Source organism: Pelodiscus sinensis, chromosome 11, assembly GCF_049634645.1.
Source record: "Pelodiscus sinensis isolate JC-2024 chromosome 11, ASM4963464v1, whole genome shotgun sequence".
NCBI classification, from domain to species: Eukaryota; Metazoa; Chordata; order Testudines; family Trionychidae; genus Pelodiscus; species Pelodiscus sinensis.
The window spans coordinates 1,362,285-1,383,654 of NC_134721.1; the positions used below are offsets into that span (position 1 = coordinate 1,362,285).

Genomic DNA, 21,370 nt, shown 5'->3' on the forward strand with positions numbered 1-21,370 from the left:
CCAGCCCAGAGGATAAGTTATATACAAACCAACCATTGTGGTTTTTCTGCCGGCCGGGTGGAAGAGGCTACAGAACAAACACGTCTTCCAAAGAGGGCCCCTCGTGTGCAGGCTGCTCGGAGCTATTTCTCTCGGTTATGCAATGCTCTTTGGAACCCTGTTTACTTTTCGATTTTGGCACAAACCACCCTGCAAACCAATGTCTAAGATGGCGGCAGTGGGTGGATTATGAAATGTTAAAAAACCTGCACATAAAAGTACTCACTGAGACAGCTCGGCTAAGAAATACAGTGATGCTGCACTGAGCGTTAGTTTGTCAACCTTTGCCACCTATGGAATCCACAGCCCCTTTCATTAAAAATATAACCCGCCTGAAAGCTGCTAAAATGATTGCAACGACTGTCAGTCATTTTGTTGTGGTAATGATGAAGATCCATTAGGGCTGAACTTTTGAAAGCTAAACTAACCAGGGCATTTTCATTTCCAACAATTAATGCTATTGTATTTGAAAAAATGGTTGTCCACGATAAAAACCGAAAATATTATGCCTCCTTCTATCACACACACTGTATGATCAACATTTGCTTAGGAAAAGTGCAATGAATTTAGTTGTTACCGGTTGCCCATTTTGCATTCACAACATTAAAACGCCTTCTACTGCCTGACTCGTTTAGTTGATTTAATGCGCAATGCTGCCTTTTCCTCTCCTGCTCGTTGCTAAGATTAATACTTTGTATTCATTAGCAATCAGAGAGAGTACCTAGCATTACACTGTTGCTTAGCTGAACTCCTTCTTTTTAGAAAGTATTTAAATTATTTCTTTTAAATAACTGCTTCTCGTTATTCTATTTTGACTCATAAAGAAATAACGGAGAGTTACAGCTGGATGAATAAAGAAAAAAAGTGTGAATATCAACGCCATTGGAAAGAAGAAGGTGCTGCAGTCATAGTCATGAACCTTCATGGTCTGCTTTCCATGAATGTTTAAGCTAGGGGTGGGTGGGGAACCTTTTTTAGGTCGGGGGTCACTGATCCACAGGAAAAATCAGTTGGGAGTCACACACAAGTGAGAAGTCAAAAAGAAGAACTAAACCCTCACTAATGTGGGCCCCCCGCTCCCCACATTCCCCTCCTACACCAGAGCTGGGGAGAGGGGGCAAGCTGGTAGATTTTGTGCATCTCAGTATAGTGGGACAGTGGGGGAGCTGGAGTGCCTGAGACATAGGGGGCGGATCCAGGCAAGCCGGGTGCTACATCTGTCCCCTGGGTCTTAGTTTCCTCATGTTATATATTGGGTTGTTTTAGATATAGATCTTGTTGTTACAGTAACTGAGTTAGGTCACTAGGGGTCAGCCCAGCCAGTTTGGGCTGGTTCTAGTTAGTTCTGTGTAATGGAATAAATGGACACTTGCAACTGCTCAAGCTCTCTGTGTGTCAAGTGATTTCTTTCGAAACTCTGTAACTTCAAATAATATAACACCCCACCCCTAATTTAAGCCACTGAATTATACTAGACAAATCTTCATAGAAAGTACATTTCCCAGGCATGCACACAGATATTCGTGGCAAGTGACAATTTAGGCCCTGGTCCTGCCACCATGCTTATATTTACGGACAAGTTGTTTCACTGAAGGCAACTACTTGCTTAAAGTTAAGATCTGGCTCAAAGTTAAGCACTTACTAAATGTGCACTCTCAGGCCCCAGGCCTGTAACTACAACCACTTCCTAAGCTGTCTCTTGTGCCTACAAGGAGGCAGCAAGACACCTAACCATGATTAGGAGATTGGCCAACTGCTGGCATCCACCTCTGAATGCAGGTAGAAAATTTGGGGCTGCAGATTTAGTCCCCAATCCTACAGCTGATCCACACAGCTGGACCTCAGTTCCCTGAGGAATTTGGCAGTGCTACAGTGGGGCACAAAGGTCTGCCCATGCAATACAACATGCAGAATCGGGGCTGTAGAAGCTGAACTGAAGTCCTCGCCCCAAAACAGCATCAAAAGAAGCCCTTTATGCAGCAGTGTTTCAGAGTCGCTCACACAAAGGCAGTTGGAGTCAGAACCACCCAATCATAAAACAAACTGAAAAACCATGAGATTTTTTTTTTTTGTTTAAAGGTGAATTGTGGATCCTCTATATTGTATTTCTGGTTTTTGAGCCCACCGGGTTCTCATTTTCAAGCTCTCCTCCATACCCACAAAGGCTGGAAGAGTACTTTTCCTTTTTTAAATGGAGGTGGATATTCTCACGTCACATGACTCAGAATGTGGGGGCTTTACAAAACAACTATCATGACGTTAGTTCTCAGATAAAGAGAGTTGGAAAGAATGGTGTTTGTTATTCATCCCTATCCTCAAGGGTTTATACATCCACTGAATTTAGCTCAATTTTGACACTCATTATCTCTCAACCAGGAAAATAATATTTCCAGACAGATTTGTTTCAAAAATAGCCAAATTAACTAAAGTTATAAAAGTGCTGCAAAAGTTTTAATATGTACACAGTGACAGCTGTTGCTGTACTTTTGAACAATATAACGTTATCTCCTATACTGTCTTTTGTATAAACTGTGTCTGAAAACACAAAACAGAATTAAATAATACGAGAGAACAGGCAGTATGTGGTATAAATTATGGAAACCAATGGTGTAAAGACATTGCATGATGAATAAATTAAGGTACTGAACCATAAGGCTAATAAAAAAGTGAGAGAGAAATTAAGAGGCATAGGCAAAGGGGGGGAAATCTATTTTTAAGACAAAATCTGAAGAGATAGAAAGTTGATGAGGCAAAAAGTTACAGAGAGGATGCTCCATATGGTGGGAGTGATGGACAGTTCCTGCACCAGGAATGGGAAGATGGTGTCTAAAGAAGCAGTGAGTATTTAGATAAGCTGGGATGAGAGGAGGGAAGCAGAGAGAGAGGAAATCTGTGTAGAAGGCTTAGACAAGGCGAGAGGGGAAGGAAGTTGAAACAAGGAAGTGAGGGATTTGTTTGAGGGTGTGGAGTGCCGCAGGGGTCAGTTTTGGGACCAGTTCTGTTCAACAGTTTCATCACCAATTTAGATATTGGCATAGAGAGTACAATTATTAAGTTTGCAGATGATACCAAGCTGGGAGGGGTTGCAAGTGCTTTGGAGGATGGGTTCAACATTCAAAACAATCAGGACAAACTGGAGAAATGGCCGGCGGTAAATAGGATGAAGTTTAATATGGACAAATGCAAAGTCCTTCGCTTTGGAAGGAACAATCAGTTTCACACATACAGAATGGGAAGTGACTGTCTAGGAAGGAGTACCAAAGAAAAGGATCTAGGAGTCACAGTGGACCACACGCTAAATATGAGTCAACAATGTGACATTGTTGCAAAAAAAGTAAACATGATTCTGGGATGTATTAGCAGGACTGCTGTGAGCAAGACACAAGAAGTCATTCTTTCACATTCCTCTGTGCTGAATATGCCTGAACTGGAGTATTGTGCGCAATTCTGGGCACCACATTTCAGGAAATGTGGAGAAATTGGAGAAGGTCCAGAGAAGAGCAACAAAAATGATTAAAGGTCTAGAGAACATGACCTATGAGGGGAGACTGAAAGAATTGAGTTTGTTTAGTTTAGAAAAGACTAAGAGGGAACATGATAATAGTTTTTAGGTACCTAAAAGAGGGTTACAAGGAAAAGGGAAAAAAATTGTTCTCCTTGGCCTCTGAGGATAGGACAAGAAGCAATGGGCTTAAACTGCAACAAGGGAGGTTTAGGTTGGACATTAGGAAAAACTTCCTACTTGTCAAGGTGGTTAAATACTGGGATAAATTGCCTAGGGAGGTTGTGGAATCTCCATCACTGGAGATATTTAAGAGTATGGATAGACATCTCTCAGGGATGGTCGAGATGGTGCTTGGTCCTGCCGTGAGGGCAGGGGACTGGACTCAATGACCTCTCAAGGTCTCTTCTGGTTCCAGTGTTCTTTGATTCAGACTGCTTAAAACCACAGCATTGTGCATGTCCTGGAGACTGGAAACCCAGGACTTGCAAAGGCTGAACTATTCATTAATTCCTCTGCTATGGTGTGGGCGATGATGCCCCGATTTTAAGGTAATTGTGATCACATGATCATCTAGCCAGACCTCCTGGGGAGCCTAGTAGTAATTCCTGCAGAAAGGCCATGAGACAACATTTGTTTTTTAAAAAGATCTGGAAATAGACTTAAAATTTCCTCATCCCTGTGTATATTCATTCATCTAGTGAGTGTACGTATTTCCTGCATTTATTGAGGATAGCAACAGTATTTACCAGTTACAGCAAAAAATATATAATCAGAAGTGTTAGTCCTTGCTTAGGGTGATCATTCATAAGAAACTCTTAGGGTGTGACACTCTTCTATCTGTATGTTCTACTATCTATATTATAGAGTGTTTGTGGATCCATCTGTCTATTCGTCCGTCCTTGTATGAGTCCATTTGGTCAAGAACTCCTCCTAAATGGTAAAAGCTAGTACCTCCAAATTTGGTATGCAGCTTCCTCAGATCATATCTTACAGCAAAGCCAGGGATGGTTGTGCCAAGACAATGGGATGTGCGTGCGATTGTTTTGTATAAAATGGAAAAGAAGGGGAGTGAGAGTAGGGGCAATAATATTCATGAATGGCCACAAGGGGGCAGCAAGCACAGCAGGGAAAAGAGCCTCACCCCGGAGAGTAGCTTCTGGCTGACAGCACTGCCTCATCCACCCTGGGCTGCCCTAGGAGAGGAGCCGGCGAGCAGCCCACGTGGCCCCTGCTACCGCAGGCCAGCCCCAGCCCTGGGCAATGCTGGGAAAGTTTTCTAGTACAATATATTTCACAAACAGTACATAGAAATGTGGCACACAGAATGCATGGAGAGCTAAGGTGTTGTTTAGTCACACCAGAAGAATATAAGAATGACCATACTGGGTCAGGCCAAAAGTCCATCTAGCCCAGTATCCTGTCTGCTGACAGCGACCAATACCACGTACCTCAGAGGGAATGAACAGAACAGGTATTCATCAAGGGATCCCTTCATATCGCCCATTCACTAGCATCACTGGGTGGTTTAAAGGTTTCCAGAAATGAAATGTGAAAAAATGGCAACTGTTTCAAATATATGGAGTGAAGTCCACGTTGAGCTAGCTATTGAACCTTGAAAGAGCAATATGTAAGTGGCAAATGGGCCTAGGCTTTTTAGCAAGCCTTTCTTATTCCTGTACTAAGTGGCAACAATAATGCGAATTGAAACCACACAGCATTAGTGTACGTGGCTACGTCTTGCTCCAAGAAACTGCCCACATGAGAACAACGCTGAACATAAATCTCCCTCTGTGGACGTCTCCTAGCAGGAGGCCCCTGACTTCCCAATGGGATGGCTTGTCACTGGTAGGGATTAGTAGACGCAGCTCTTTGGCTTGCAAAGCTGCCACCAATGAACTTCCCGCACCCAGAATGACGGCAGCAGGATATTTAAATCTTGTTCCTCTCTCTTCCTCATTCTTTATTTCCTGTCCCTTAGCTGGGGACCTCGTCTAACCCTACACATGCAACAGTGCCAACTGGAACTGCTGTGCAATTCCCCAAAGGGCAGGGCCAATTCTGTCAACGGATAATGTGATGTCTATCTTTACTTCCATGGGTAAGGTCCCTGAAGTACTGGACATGGAAATGATGGGGACGAGGGGCCTGTAGTAGTAAAGATACGCTTGGTAGAAACTGTGTGCAGGAGCAATTCCTGAAGAAGAAATGTTCTGAGATGTGAAATCAGGCATTTTTACGCATCTGCTCACTCAACATTCACTGGAGGTTAAATCCAGGCATGTGCACACAGAGGTCCAGTTCAAGATCTGGACACCACTTAAACCCTCAAAAGAGCACATAAATAGGGCTTACATGGTGCACTGTGTTCATGCTGGCCCATTGCTAGTCATGAATGTCACCCAGTATCAGATGTGTAAGGAATAAGCAGCATCTCCCTGGCTATTGTGAAAAAATCCAGCTCAGGTACCAATGAGAATCGATAACAACAAAATCTTCAGCTGTTAAACAGTTAATCTTCACTTCCTCATAGCAGGCACTTAATCTGAAGGGATAATACATCATGCATGTGCGTCTTGATCACTTAGGTATACTTTGCTCCCACACAGGGGTGCATAACACGTTTTGATTTAATGAAGAGTGTTTCCTTTCTTTGAAAATGATGCCTTTGTATGTTGGAGGATGTATGTGAGATAGCAATCCCACAGTCCCAGACTCCACCCCAGAGACGCTGTGTCCTCTTATTTCTCCAGCCTGGGTTGTCTCTCGCTGTGCTTTGCTAATCGCAAGCAGCAAACTCCTCCAGGTGCTGTTATCACTCAACACAACTGCCTGGGGAGTCCTACACCCATAAGAACGTAAGAATGGCCAAACTGTGTCAGACCAAAGGTCCATCTAGCTCAGGATCATGTCTTCTGACAGTGGCCAATGCCAGATGCCCCAGAGGGAGTGAACACAAGAGGTAACCATCAAGTGATCGTTCCACTATCATCCATTTCCAGTCTCTGACAAACAGAGGCTAGGGACACCATTCTAAACTGCATCGCTTTGTTCAAGGTAAGGATGCAGTGTAAATGTGCCGAAAGTGGCCCATACTTAGCTTTTGATGCCATTTGGGTGTTGAATAAAATGGCCCATCCGGTTCATGTCTTTGTTCACTCCCTGGGAGATGGTGTCAAACATGCATATGAAGGCGAATTCCCCAGTCTCTCTCTCTGGCTAGTTCCTGAAATTCCTTTGTAGAAGAATGGCTCCTTTTACACAACTTAAGTGCCCAGGCAGGTTAAAATGTTGCCCCTCTGGTTGCTGTGTGTTACCATTGTGAGTATCTGATTTGCATCCATTAATCCTTTGTCGTAGAGACCGTCTAGTTATCCAAAAGCTCATAAAAACTCTGTAGCTGGATGCAAGGCAACGTGTATCTAGTGGCATAGACGAAATGGACTTTGAAAACACTACAATTTAATCCTATAACCAAACCTGGCATGTAAATAAACTGCAGTTAAACATGGAGCTCATTAACTCACTGTTTCTTTTCAAATAAAATCTTCATTACCTGAATCTGTGCACTGGCTGCTTGTAGCAGAGTATCTCAAAGAACATAAACATGCAGTGAGTCTGCAAAGCTTAGACAGCATAAACAGGGCTTCATCCCGTGGCCAGAAGAAATATCTGTTTTCACAAGGCATTTATAATACTGTCAGTCACAGCCCTTTGTTTGAGACATTGTGCCGAGACGGCTTTATGTGCAAGGATCCTCGGGCTGGGGAGGACTCTAAACTGTCAAAGCAATCGAGACCGAAACTCGCTGAAAGTGACATGGCTGTGCCCTGAATCAGAAGCAGAGGCAAAATGAGACCTACATTCTAGTTCACTTAGGGGAATTCCAAACCAAGAGGTAATTCTGACTAACACCCCAGAAAAATTTAATGATGTGTATGAAATATAGGCGAGAGATCTCGAATACTGTGCCCATATTAAGCACCTGTTTAGAAAAGAAGTAGCCACACGCAAAGATAATCCATTGTGCGTAACCTGTGTGTTTATACAGACCTATTAAAAGAATGATCGGTTGGAGAGGAGAGAACGCAGCAATCAATTGTTTCGATTTACTTTAAAAAAAAAGTGACTTTTGGTCTCTGTCCATTCCTACTTTTTTAAGTGCACAGAGCATCTCATGCAAAACTAAATCAAAGCTACATATAGTAGTTGGGGACCGGGATGTGATACCAGGCTGTTTCCTTTTTTCACAGTATATCACATAATTTAAAAGACACCCAGGGCCTGTCCACCCGGCACAGCAAAGAGCTAAAGCAGGGCATGACTTGTAGCCTGCACTAATGTGTTACATTCAGAGGGCATGTCTACACCAGGTAGAAGATCGACCCTCTGGAGGTCGGTCTTCTAGCATTCTATTGAGCACGTCTAATGTAGACCTGTAAATCAAACTCAGAGAGCACCCCGCATTGGCGGCCAGTGCGCCTCATTCTGTGAGGAGTAAGGGAAGCCAATGGGAGCATGTGCTCTCATTGGCCTCCCTCTGTGTTTACACCACCACAGCTTGGCTTACGGTAAGCTGACTCCAGCTACACATTTTGCATAGCTGGAGTTGAATACCTTAGGCCTGGCCTACACTAGACCAAGCAGGTCGATTTAACTGCCCTGCGAAGACTCTGCTGGCACTCTGAAGATACCTTATTCCTTGATATGAACTGGGCTCCTTTGAGAGCATGGGTCTCTCTCTATATGGGGCCATCAGAGCACAACACGTTAGAGCGCTTTACAAATCACACCCCTCTAATGCACTTTGCCTCACCAAGCCCTGGGAATGATTTTAATTCATTTAATAATTAGGTCAATAAAAATCATTCTAATTGAGAGCACCATTAAAAATCCATAATGTTACCTTAATGGAGGAAAACTAATAGAGTTCTGTTGGAAGTTTTCCACAAATTTAATATTGTAGAATTTTTAGTGGCTGTCTTAAATAGCTTAAATAGACATTTTTATTAACAGAACTAATAATGGAATTAAAACAAATTAAAATAATTACACTCTATGTGATGAAATATCTATGTTCAGGGTTTATTAACACAGCCGGCAGAGTTGGTTCTTATGAAAATTCAGAAACTAGCAGTGTACATTATTCAACAATATTCAACTGGATTTAGCTAGCTGGCAGCCACTTGCACACCATCTGCCAATTTGCAACAACTGTACCTGTAGCATGGAGAAAGCAGTGCACATCCCCTATCTCTCGAAGCCACTCTCTGTGTGGCATTCTTCCAGAACCACAACTTCAACATCATCACGCTCCTGTTCAAAGCGCTCATTGGTGGAAAGTCGTGAATTCACAGGAAAGCAATGCAATCTAAACAATGCTAGGAGAATCCACCCGACAAATGGCCACAAGAAGAGGTTCATATTCGATATCCCCACACCGTACATTCCCATGGATAGTTTACCACTGAAACGGCGGCTTGTGTTTACTCCCTGTTGCCAATATGGAGAAATGATTTATTTCTTTTTGTATGCGGCTAATTTCTTACTGACACTATCTACAAAAAATCACAGCTGGATCAAATCTTAACATTTGGGCAACACTAGATCCTTCCTCACAGAATTAACATATCAACTAGGCGATGCAATGTGCATATTTAGCTGTATGGTTTCATTCATTCGTGGAGCGTAACCAACATAGAGAAATGAGCATGGCACCTTCGTACCTTCAGTGTACAAAAACTATTTACAAAAAATATGCCAGTTCCATAAACCTAAAACAGTGTCCAAAAGTAAGTACTTGACAAATTCTGGGTTTCCTCATGGGTTTAAATTCAGCCCCAAGCACAAGATGGTGCATAATTTGCATCAAAAGAACAAAAGAACGGCCATCCTTGGTCAGACCAAAGGTCCATCTAGCCCAGTATCCTGTCCTCTGACAGTGGCCAATGCCACGAGCCCCAGAGGGAATGAACAGAAAAAGTAATCATCAAACGATTCATTCCCTTTAATTCATTCCATCTTCTAGTAAACAGATGCTAGAGCCCTCTTCCCTGCTCATCCTGGTTAAAAGCTATTGATGGATCTGTCCCCCTTGAATTTATCTAGTTTTTTTTTCCATACCCTGTTATAGTCTTGGCCTTCACAACATCCCCTGGTAAGTAGTTCCACAGACTGTGTTGTATGATGATATACCCTTTTTTTTTTTTTTTTGCTTTAAACCTAATTCCTATTAATTTCATTTAATGACCCCTAGCTCTTGTGTTATGGGAAGGAGTAAATATCACTTCCTTATTTCCATCCTTTACACCTGTCATGATTTTATAGACCTCGATCATATCCATCTTTAGTCATTTCTTTTCCAAGCTGAAGAGACCCAATTTTCTTAGTCTCTCCTCACACTGGAGCTATTCCTTACCTCTAGTCATTTTTGTTGCTCTTATCTAATTCCAAGATATCTTTTTAGAGATGTGGAGACCACATGTGCACCCAGTATTTAAGATGTGGGCATATCATGGATTGATATAAAGGCAGTATATTTTCTGTCTCATTCCTCATCCCCTTCTTAATGATTCCCAACATTCTGTTCACTTTTTTTTTTTACTGCCGCTGCACATTTTTTTGGCCAGAGATATATAGGCCGCATGGGATTTTTGTGAGTCGTGCCCCACCTGTCAGTGGACACGGATGCAGTTAGGCCCCAAAGCCTCCTTAATTCCTCTCCCAGTTGTGAGGGTTTTGTTTGATCGGGTAGCTATAGATCTAGTGGGGCCCTTGGAACACTCCAAGTCCAGCTTCCAGTACATCCTGGTCCTGCTAGACTATGCGACTTGTTACCCAGAGGCCGTTCCATTAAAAAATGTTATGGCCCCGACGATTGCAGGGGAATTAGTCAAGATTTTCGCCTGGGTAGGGATCTCTAAAGAATTTGGTACAAGTCCAGGACTGACAGACCAGGGAACTAATGTCTCCTTCAAGCTAATGGGAGAACTATGTAAGTTATTAACAATCAAAACTCTACGAATGTCCGTATACCACCCTCAAACAGATGGATTAGTAGAGCGGTTCAACTGAACCCTTAAGGACATATTATGACGATTTACAGAGGAGGAGCCCTGTGACTGGGATAAGGCCTTACCTGCCCTCCTCTTTGCGGTGACAGAAGTGCCACAATCCTCAATGGGGTTTTCCCTGTTCAAACTCTTGTATGGGAGACAACCCTGGGGGATTCTGGATCTAATTAAGGAAACCTGGGAAAACCAAGAGGCCCGGGTACAAGGGTTGGTAAATTATGTATTACATTTATGGGAATGGTTACGATAGTTAGGGGAATTAGCAAAAGCAAATTTGGTACAAGCCCAGGACCGACAAGCGTATTATTACAATAGGGGAACTAAATTGAGAGAATTTAAACCAGGGGACAGGGTGCTCCTGTTATTACCAATAAGGGAGTCAAAGTTACTAGCGAGAGGGCAGTGTCCCTTCAAAATAATCCGAAGAGTGGGGAAGGTAGATTATGAGGTACGGCTGACGGAAAAAAAAGGGTCATAAGTTTACCATGTAAACTTGCTAAATGAATGGAAACCCCAAGAAGCCCTGATGATAGCACCCGTGATAGGGGACAGTGCTAGGCCCTTAGGCAGGAGAGGTAGGTAAGGATACGCCAATACAAGTAGGAAAAGAACTGACTCCTGTCCAACACGAGGATATTGCGAAGATCATATGCAACAGTCCTATCCGCAACGCCGGGATGAACCAAAACAGTGTGTTACCACATTGCCATGACCCCAGGATGCAAGGTATGTGACCCGGTATGGCCCTTGCCTTGGAAAATGTAGGACACAGTGAGAAAGGAAGTACAAGATATGTTGTGGTTAGATGTTATTGAAGAGTCCCTTAGTGAATGGAGAAGCTCTATAGGACTGGTGCCCAAGCGGGATGGGTCGGTCTGGTTCTGCGTAGACTTTAGAAAAGTGAACGCTATTTCCCAATTTGATGCCTACCCTATGCCCCAGATAGATGAATTATTGGAAAGGTTGGGACGGGCCCAGTACATATCAACCCTAGACTTAATGAAGGGATACTGGCAGATCCCCTTAACACCGGCTTCCAAGGAAAAGACAGCGTTCTCCACCCCTTTCGGGCTGTTCCAGTTCAAAACCATGCCCTTTGGATTGCACGGGGCAGCTGCGACCTTCCAAAGGTTAATGGCCCAGGTGATGCGTGAACATCGGGGCTATGCAGCAGCCTACATTGATGATATCGTGATCTATAGCGGTAACTGGAGGGAGCACCTACAGCACCTGCGGGTGGTATTGCAGTCACTGAGAGGATCCAGATTAACTGCCAATCCTGCAAAGTGCCACATAGGCCAGCGGGAGGTGATGTATTTGGGATACACGGTAGGGAGGGGAAAATTGAGGCCCTCGATCAGCAAGGTGCAGGCTTCAGCAGAATATAAATTCCTTACAACTAAAAAACAGGTCCAGCAGTTTTGGGGCCTAGTTGGCTATTATCACAGATTTATACCAAATTTTGCAACCATAGCAGCCCCCTGATGGATTTAACAAAGGCGTCAGAGCCTAAAAAGGTTACATGGTTGGAACAAGGGGAGAAGGTGTTCTGGGAGCTTAAGAATTGTTTGATGAGCGCGCCAGTGTTAATGTAACCCGACTTTTCCAAAGACTTTATTGTACAGACAAGATGCCTCAGTGGTAGGACTAGGGGCAATCCTGGTGCAGGAAGTAGAGGGAGAAGAGTGACCTGTATTTAAGTCGAAAATTTTTCCTAGGAAGCGGACATACGCCACGGTAGAGAAGGAAGCTTTGGCTGTAAAGTGGGCAATAGAATCCCCGTGGTACTATCTACTGGGAAGCTCCTTTAGGTTGCTGATGGACCATGCCCCACTGAAATGGTTGCAGTCTAAGAAAGAAGTAAACCCCCGGGTAATAAGATGGTATTTGGTGAGCAACTCTCCAAGTTTGAAGTGGCGCACTGACCAGGGAATAAGCACAAGAACGCGGACTTCTTTTCAAGATTGGCTGAGTCAGAAGAGGCTGCAGATGGTGAGGACGCCAGAGACATAAGGGTGTGTGTGACGGGGTTTGACAGGGAAAGCCCTGCACCCCGCACTGAAACGGCGCTTGGCCCCAGCACCGCGGGAGGCAAGCAGCTGTGCTGGGCGTGCTCAGCAGTTGTGACACGCGCGTGCGTGGGGATTCCCTGGGCCACCTCATTGGGTGACAGGACAGCACATGTGCCAGCATTTCAGGGAGAGGGCGCCGGCTTTGAAGAGCAGGGCACCCGGGCGGAGAAGGAGGCGAGCCGGATGAGGAGAGGAGCAGCACAGGCGAGGAAGGAGAAAGAGAGAGACCAACGGCAGGATGAGAGTCATGGTAGAGGCGGTGAAGCCAACAAGAGGGAAGGAAGTAGCCCAGGACAGGGCAGAATCGAAGCCCGCGGGCCGGTGAGTTGAGGTACGGCCCCACCAGTCAAACAGGTTGCCGTTTTGCCTGTTCTTAGGGTCCTGGGCTGGGACCTGGAGTGAGTGTGGGCCCAGGTCTCCCTTCCCTCTTGGCGCTTGAAGGGCCTTGGACTAGCAAAAAGGACCATGTAAAGACTGCTGTCTAGCACGGGGAGGATGGGGTGCACAGGTTAGACGGAGACACTTGGTGAGGAAGTCCTCCCCCGAAGGACTACTACGAACTAAAACAAGGGGCAACAGCTAATTTAGATCACAATCTGCATTGAACGTAACTATCTTGAGTTGTTTTGTGTCATCTGCTATTTTTACCACCTCACTGGTTAGCCCTTTCCCCCAGATTGTTAAGAACATGTCGAATAGGACCTCACCACCAACATCGCAGAAGGGAGCACTTGGACTCAGAGACACGTGTGAAATTCTCAATTCCTGCCTTGCTTTCACTGGAAAGTTAGCACTGTGCCTGGGCCCATTCCAACAACTAACGATGTAGAGTTCTACAGGCCAGCAAGGAGGTGAGAGGAAGGGCAACAGGGTGAAGCCTGGAACCTGAACTGAGGCTTTCATATAAAAGAGGCAGAAATTCTGCTTGTAAAAGCACAGATACCCTTCTTAAGGGCTGTACAGTCTTTGGGTCAGGTCTGTATTTCCCAATGTCCCAAAGCTCACTGACATCAATGGCCATCTTTCCATTGACACCAAAAGGATCTAGGTTAGCCCCCTCATTGAACCATTCATTGGCTTTCTAATGGGGATTTCTTGCTTCAATTATCCTCCATACTATCCATGGGCAATTGGAGGTGACAGGACAAGGTGGATTTTCAAATTTCCACTTACAGATCATGACAGAGCCCCTGTGAGAAGATTGCTGGGAGGGAAGAAGGGTGCTATGCCTATGCATATGTTCATAGTGGAATAATAAATAATACCATGCCCCATCATTCCCAGCTTTTGTAGGCCCAATAAAACATATTATTGAGCGCCACAAATGACTTCCTTTGTGCTGTGCTTTATGTCACCTCCTAAACATGTCAAACGTTGCTGGGTTACAGTGCAACGAGCAGCAGCGCTCCAGGCAGATGCTAATTATCGTCAAGAAACCCACACTTGTGGCCAGATACTAGCCTTCAATCTCAAAGTGAGGCCAAAGCAGAAACTTGAAGATAGGCCTTGTTAGTGGGTGCAGGCCATGTGATGGCCATTGCTAAATTTGATATAGCGTAACTTAAGAAGGGGGAGCGATAGCATAAAAATGTTATTTCCGTGGTTATATTATTGGACGTTAAGGACACGTCTACACTGCAATTAGACACCCTTGTCTGGCTCATGCCAGCTAACTTTGGCTAAGGGGCTATTAATTGCAGTGTAAATGTTCAGGCTCAGGTTGGAATCCTGGGATCCTCTCCTCTCACAGGGGGCCAGTGGTAGGTTTTCTTACTGCAGTGTAGACATATCCTACGGGCATGTCTACACTAGTGAGGAGTCCGACCCTCCAGAGGTTGATCTTTTAGCGTTTGATTTAGCGGGTCTAATGTACACCTGTAAATCCAATGCTGAGGGCATTCCCTTCGAGCATCCGGTACTCCTCGTTCTGCAAGGCGTAAGGGAATCTAATGGGAGCTTTGTGGATGCCACCATGACTCAGCTTAAGATAAACCATCTCCAGTTACACATTTTGCATAGATGGAATTGTGTACCTTAAATCAGGTCACCTGGTCTAATTACAAACCAGGCCTTAGGGTCTGAGCCAAAGCCCATTAAGCTGATGGGAGTCTGTCCATTGACGTCAATGGATTTTGTATCAGGCCCTAGCTATGGAATGGCTCTATCTATTTCTGTTATTCATGTCTGCTAAAATTAAAATATCCTTTCAGTCTAGAGAATATTATCAGAAAATTGATCTCCGGTACATAACGGCTTCCACCCAGGGAAAGTCCTCCCAGGACTTTTATGGCTTCCTAGCATTCTTTTCACAATCCCATGGAAACTTGAAGATAACTCAGATATTGTTTCCGTTTTAGAAAGAAACAGAAAATACAACACGAGAGAGTTTGTGGCTCTCAAGCATCTCCTAGTTTATTCAGCAAGGACAGGGAAGGTTAATACAGAAGAAGTAAATATCATCCAGCAATGCAGAATTAGTTACAAAAATATATATCTGAATAGTCTTCCACTAACGTTTTGCTGTAATGATAAGAACTACAACTGTGTTCTCTCTGTGCATTTAAATTAAATTATCTAATGCAAATGCTAAATATGAACCTCTCAGCAAGACATTGTATTGTAACACAATGTGCCTGATTCCACGGAAAAACTGATTGCTAGTTTTGGGACTGGAAATGTGCCAAGCAATAATTTAATTGCTGTGCAGGTAGGAGAATACCCAGTATTTCTCGTTCTCGGTCTGTCTCTCAATGATAATCTTTAATATTGCCTAATGATCACAAACACACAGAGGCTTCTGTAGACACCTGGTTTATGGCATAAGTTGAAAGCAAAGTAAAGACTCCACACAACCCAAAAAGCTAAAATTAGTGGAACACACACCAGATTTTTATCACTAAGGAGGAATAGAGCTGCCTGCCATAAATATTTCTAGTGTCATTTTATATAAGGGAACAGATCAGTTTTGTTCAGAAAGTTCTAGAAAATGAAGAGCTCTAAAGAATGGAAAAACAGCTTGTCAAAAACACTGAGGCTACGTCTACACAGGCCACAATTTCTGGAAAAGTCATGCAAATCAGGTAAGTCAGGATAGGGAAATCCGTGGGGGATTAAATATCCCCCGCGGATTTAAATAAACATGTCCGCCGCTTTTTTTCCGGCTTGGGGAAAAGCCGGAAAAAAAGCGTCTAGACTGGCGCGATCCTCCGGAATAAAGCCCTGCGGAATAAAGCCCCGCGGATTTCCCTATCCTGACTTACCTGATTTGCATGGCTTTTCTGGAAATTGTGGCCAGTGTAGACGTAGCCTGAGAGCCAAACAGCCACAGGGCCCAAATCCTACAGGGCTTACTCATGTCCCTTGAAAATAATGAGAATTTTGCCTGATTGAAGAAAGACCAATGGCCATGGGCTTTTGCCAATACCGACTGAAGCCTGTGTAAACTCAACGACCTTGCTTTTCAGGCCATAGACAACGCTTCTGCCACCATTTTGGTTCTTGAAGAACAGGTTTACCCCACTTGCTTGGTGGGCACAGTTCATAGTTTCCACGAATGCTTGCAAGTTTACATGTATTTACATGTATTACTTTTCACCCCGATATTACTCACCAGTAACTTCTCAGTTTTCAAATGATACCTCAGAAGGCATTTTTGTATGAAGAATATTACAGTGTTGTGTGGGGCTTTAGTCCGTCCTATTTCCCTTATAGGAATTAAACTTCTTTGAGATGTGTAGTCCCTGTGCGTCTTCCACTTGAGAAATGCATGAACTCCACGTTCCAGAGACTGGAAAATTTGTCATTAGCAATGTTCACGGGTCCTGCAGCCATGCCATCTACTTCCTCATGCTCCACCCCAAGGATGTAAGAGGCAACACAGACTGTCCACCTCTCCAGTCCCTTCTCTACTTCAAAGACTTGGGAAAGGATCCCAGGTAGAGGGGAAGAAAGGCAGATAACGGAATGCACACAGGGACGACACCTCTCAAAGAAATGCAGTTACTATAAGGAAAGTAACTTTCCTGTCTTCCTTGAAAGGTGTATTGCAATCACAAGTGACACCTCATGGAGGAGAAGAGGGACCACACTACACCACCATTTGCAGGACCACCACACCAAAGGACACATCTGCTGAAGAAACTTTTGTGAGATTGTAATGACTACTAAAGGTGTGTGTAGATCCCCATCTTGCCAGGTTTCGAGGAGGGGAACACCGTGAACAGAAGCTTCCCAGGTATCTGGAGCTCGGGGTTAATGGGCTTTCACATCCTGAGGGCGAGTTGTTGTCAGTGTACAGCCGAGTTGGCTAGAACCTGGCATCCAGGTGGAAAGTCTCTATGAGGATAGTGCATCTCTTTTGATCTACTGAACAAACAAAATGAAGACTCTTGAAGAGATTTGTCTTCTGCAGTTCGAGGCATCTGCCTTTCCTTGTGGTGTGAGGTTGTGTGTACAAAATGGATGGGTGCATGATGCGATTTATGTGGACTTGGGAGGGAGCCTTGGGAATGAACTGGAGATGTGACCTCAAAGCACCTTATCCTCATGGAGGACCTTGTAGGGAAGGTCCTCCATAAGTAATTACCAATAATGCGCAGATTATGGAAATGGCTTTCACTAAGAATGAGAAACTTTACCGGCGCCATGAATGGCTTCAAAACACATAACCCCCATTAAAAGCTTCATTTAAATGTTTATTCACAGAGCAACATATGTTTGTTATAATACATGTGTCACGTTACTGGATTTTGAGGGGAGCAGCCAGATTGCTGCTGTACCCATAGGTGGGGGTGTTGGCCCCAGAAATGGTATAGAAGGGGGCCATGTGAGGTGTTGACTAGAAGCTTACTGTCTGATAATCCTATGTATGCTGTTCATGTGTTTGTATAATGTCTGTGTATGCAATTATTAGCATGTACTTGTATGGATACTGAATATTTCCCTGCATGCGGTTGAGCGTTGGGCAGGGCCGGGCCTGTGGACATGCTAATTAGTGAGGCCCTGTGGGACAATGGCTCTCAATGGGCCAAGGACACACCTAAAGATTGAGGGCTGTCACCTGAGAGCTGCCAGCAGGGAGCACAGAGATTGGCCGCTGGCCAGGTGACCTGCTGTGGCCAAGGAGAGGCCAGGAAGGATGTATAAAGAGGCTATGTGGTCGACGCCATCTTGTTCTCAGCTCAGCACTTCATCCCAAAGGCAGCAGTGCAGGGATCGAAGAGCCCGGAAGACCTGTGGACCCGTCCTGATCCTAGGATGTGCAACAAGGACTTTTAAACCAGCAGCTGTAACATCTCTGCTAGAGCCTGCATCAAGGACTGGGAGATTCGGTGCATGTAACGTACTAATCTTTAACAACCTTACTCTCATGCTTTTCTTTCTTGTGATGATAAACCTTTAGATATAGATTCTAAAGGATTGGCCCAGCGTGGTTTGTGGGTAAGGTCCAGAGGGTAAATTGACTAGGGATCTGCGGCTGGTTTCTTGGAACCGGACAGGACTTGTTCGGGGTAGGTGGGATTGGGAGTTAGGACCCCCCCACCTGTGTATAGGCCCGGGGCCATCTGGGGCACGGACATTGCTGGGGTGTCAGAGGGGTTTTGCTCATGAGGCTTCAGGCAGGCTGCTGGAGCGCTCTGTGGGACTGGTTTGTGGCCTGTTTGGAAAGGTCACCAGTCTGGGGGCTGTAAGGAGCCCCGGATTTGAGCAATTCGCCCTGAACGGACGCCCTCAGCTGTGCCCAGACACGGCCCGGTCCGTCACAAGATGTTACTGAAACAAATTAAAGAACTGTAATTACGTGTCTGGCAAGTGTTAAGGCAATAGGCATTCATCAAGGCATAACTACAAGACTCAGGGAGTGGGGAAGATGCGATCACAGTCTACTTGACATCCGACTGCGTTGTGGCAGATATGGACAGTAAGGAGAAAAGCTGAGGGGCCAGGCGTTGGACTAAGAACCAGGCTCTGTTCTTGATTGCACCAGACTTCCTGTGGTGAAGCCCTGGGATGGATTCCCTAGGGTGGGGGTGGAATCTCCACCCCTAAAGGTTTTTAAGTCCCAGCTTGACAAAGCCCTGGCTGGGATGATTGAGTCGGGGTTGGTACTGCTTTGGATAGGGGGCTGCACTCAATGACTCCTGAGGTCTCTTCCAGCCCTGGGGTTCTATGATCCCTTGAACAGCTCCAGGGCCTGGTGCCAGGGTTCCCTGTAAGCTGGAGCCGACACTCAGGAGAGATTTATACCCCACAGAGTGCCCACAGCTAGGTTTTGTGTTTCTCCTGGGAGTGCACGTTCACGTATGCCTTCGGGCACGGAACATTTATTCTGCACGTGGATGGAAAAAATGTGCACATGCAGAGAAAAGATTAGAGGGAAGATTGCTTGGCAGTGGGTTTTCTTAAACACTATTGGAGTTATAGGCATTTACAAAGAGAATTATTTCTTCTCCAAAGAGCTCAAAGACCCTAGAGGTTGGATGAGGCGGGAAAGCTGGACTGGGTACCTACAGGCCACATTTAAACACAGAAAGTGAAATGCACCCCTGGGCAAAAGGCTGGGCACCACACATGCCCACCTACGCTAAAAAACCCTGATCCCCCAGTGCAATGGGCCACATGCACATGATTAAGTGCTTTGCTGCACTGAGGCTCAGCTGGAGAAGAGAACATATGCAGGGGGGCGAGAGGGTTGCAATATCCCCTTTGCCCAGGGGTGTGTTTCAGCCAGAAAAGGCTTCCTAAGAGAAACGGAGAGTGTCACGTGATTAGTTATTCAGGGACTGGCCCTAAATGACACTAGTGTCAAAACCACGACACAAGTCCCTTCTTATCGGAAATAGAACCACAGAACAGTAGAACTGGAAGGGACCTCGAGAGGTCACCAAGTCCAATCCCCTGCCCTCATGGCAGGACCAAGCACCGTCTAGACCATCCCTGGCAGGTGTCTGTCTGACCTGCTCTTAAATGTCTCCAATGATGAAGATTCCACAACCTCCCTGGGCAATTTATTCCAGTGTTTAACCATCCTGACAGAATTTTTTTTCTAATGTCCAACCTACACCTCCCTTGCTGCAATTTTAGCCCATTGCTTCTTGTTCTATCTTCCGATGCTAAGGAGAACAATTTTTCTCCCTCTTTCTTCTAACACCCTTTTAGGTACTCGAAAGCTGCTATCATGACCCCTCTCGGTCTTATCTTTTCCAGACTAAACAAGCCCCGTTCTTTTAGTCTCCCCTCTTAGCTCATGTCTTCTAGACCTTTCATCATACTTGTTGCTCTTCTCTGGACCCTCTCCAATTTCTCCACATCTTTCCTGATATGTGGTGCCCAGAACAATTCTCCCACTGAGACCTCATCAGCATGGAGTAGAGTGGAAGAATCACTTCTCGGGTCTTGCTCACAGTACTCCTACTAATGCTGGGGGCAACCGGCCACCTATCTTGGGGATAAAAACTCCCTGTCTGCTCACTGGTAACCATAACAGCAGATTTCTGGAGCTACTGGCTACGTCTAGACTGGCCCCTAATTCCGGAAGAGGCATGCAAAGCAGGTAAGTCAGAATAGGGAAATCTGCGGGGGATTTAAATATCCCCTGCGGGATTTAAATAAACATGTCCGCCGCTTTTTTCCAGCTTGGGGAAAAGCCGGAAAAAAGCGTCTAGACTGGCGCGATCCTCCGGAATAAAGCCCTTTTCCGGAGGATCTCTTATTCCTACTTTCAGGCCCCCTGCGGATTTCCCTATTCTGACTTACCTGCTTTGCATGCCTCTTCCGGAATTAGGGGCCAGTCTAGACGTAGCCACTGAGTGCACATAGTGAGGAAGATTAGACTCAGTATATGTATATAGTTAGACAATCCAATTGTGGTACAATCTCTTTGCTGACCCCTCCTCCCCTCCAATATCTTGCCTGCCCCTGTTAACTGAAGGGCCTTGTGTTTTAACAAATTCATTAATTGAATTGAAGCTTATATGTAACATTTTAGATCTTGGCCACGTTTATATCCATAGTAATGAGATCAATTTCTTTCAGCTCGTACAGACATATTGAGAACTAATGAGGCACTTACAACGTGCCTGGAAAAAAAGTCGACTTTCTATTTAAATGCTATAACTTAGAGCTTGTTAGGGATTTAGCTCTTTATCAGTTTGAGCTATTGCACTTACCCTGATAGAAGGTCTGTTAGCTGTGGTTCCCGACTGCATTAAAAAATCTTTTAATGCAGTTTTGTAGTGGCGTATATCTCATTAGAGTGCCAAAAATGAGCAATGCAAGAAGACCACGTTGTAGGAAAATACAGTACTTTGTCTGAGAATGGGGTGAGGAGAAAGCACGTCGTTTGAAGTATAACATCCACCTCACTCATAATTTAGATAAGTAATTTTGAGGCGTTTATAATAGGAAAGCTCTTATCATTTTAGAGCTATTAAAAGGAGCCTTGCAAAGGTAGTGACAAATTCTCGCAAGGCTGCTTTTGCAGGTCACCTTTAACAACAAAAGAGTTTCTTTCCTGATAATATAATAACTGATAATTTCATCAAAGAAGATTGCATGGAAGGAGAAACAACACACAAGGAAAGAGGGGGAAGGGAGAAGACTCTACAATAATGCTGTGCATCACAGGTTGAGGGCTGAGTTATGGTCTGAAAACCTGTGATGAATGACATCTAAGATTGTGATGA

The 21,370-nt window shown here is 44.8% G+C and overlaps 1 protein-coding gene across 18 annotated transcripts in view; it reads right to left on the reverse strand.

Moving 5' to 3' along the window:
- The window catches only part of FHIT (fragile histidine triad diadenosine triphosphatase), a 1,115,730-nt gene that overhangs the window by 32,815 nt on the left and 1,061,545 nt on the right, over nucleotides 1-21,370 (reverse strand). The window lies entirely within an intron of this gene.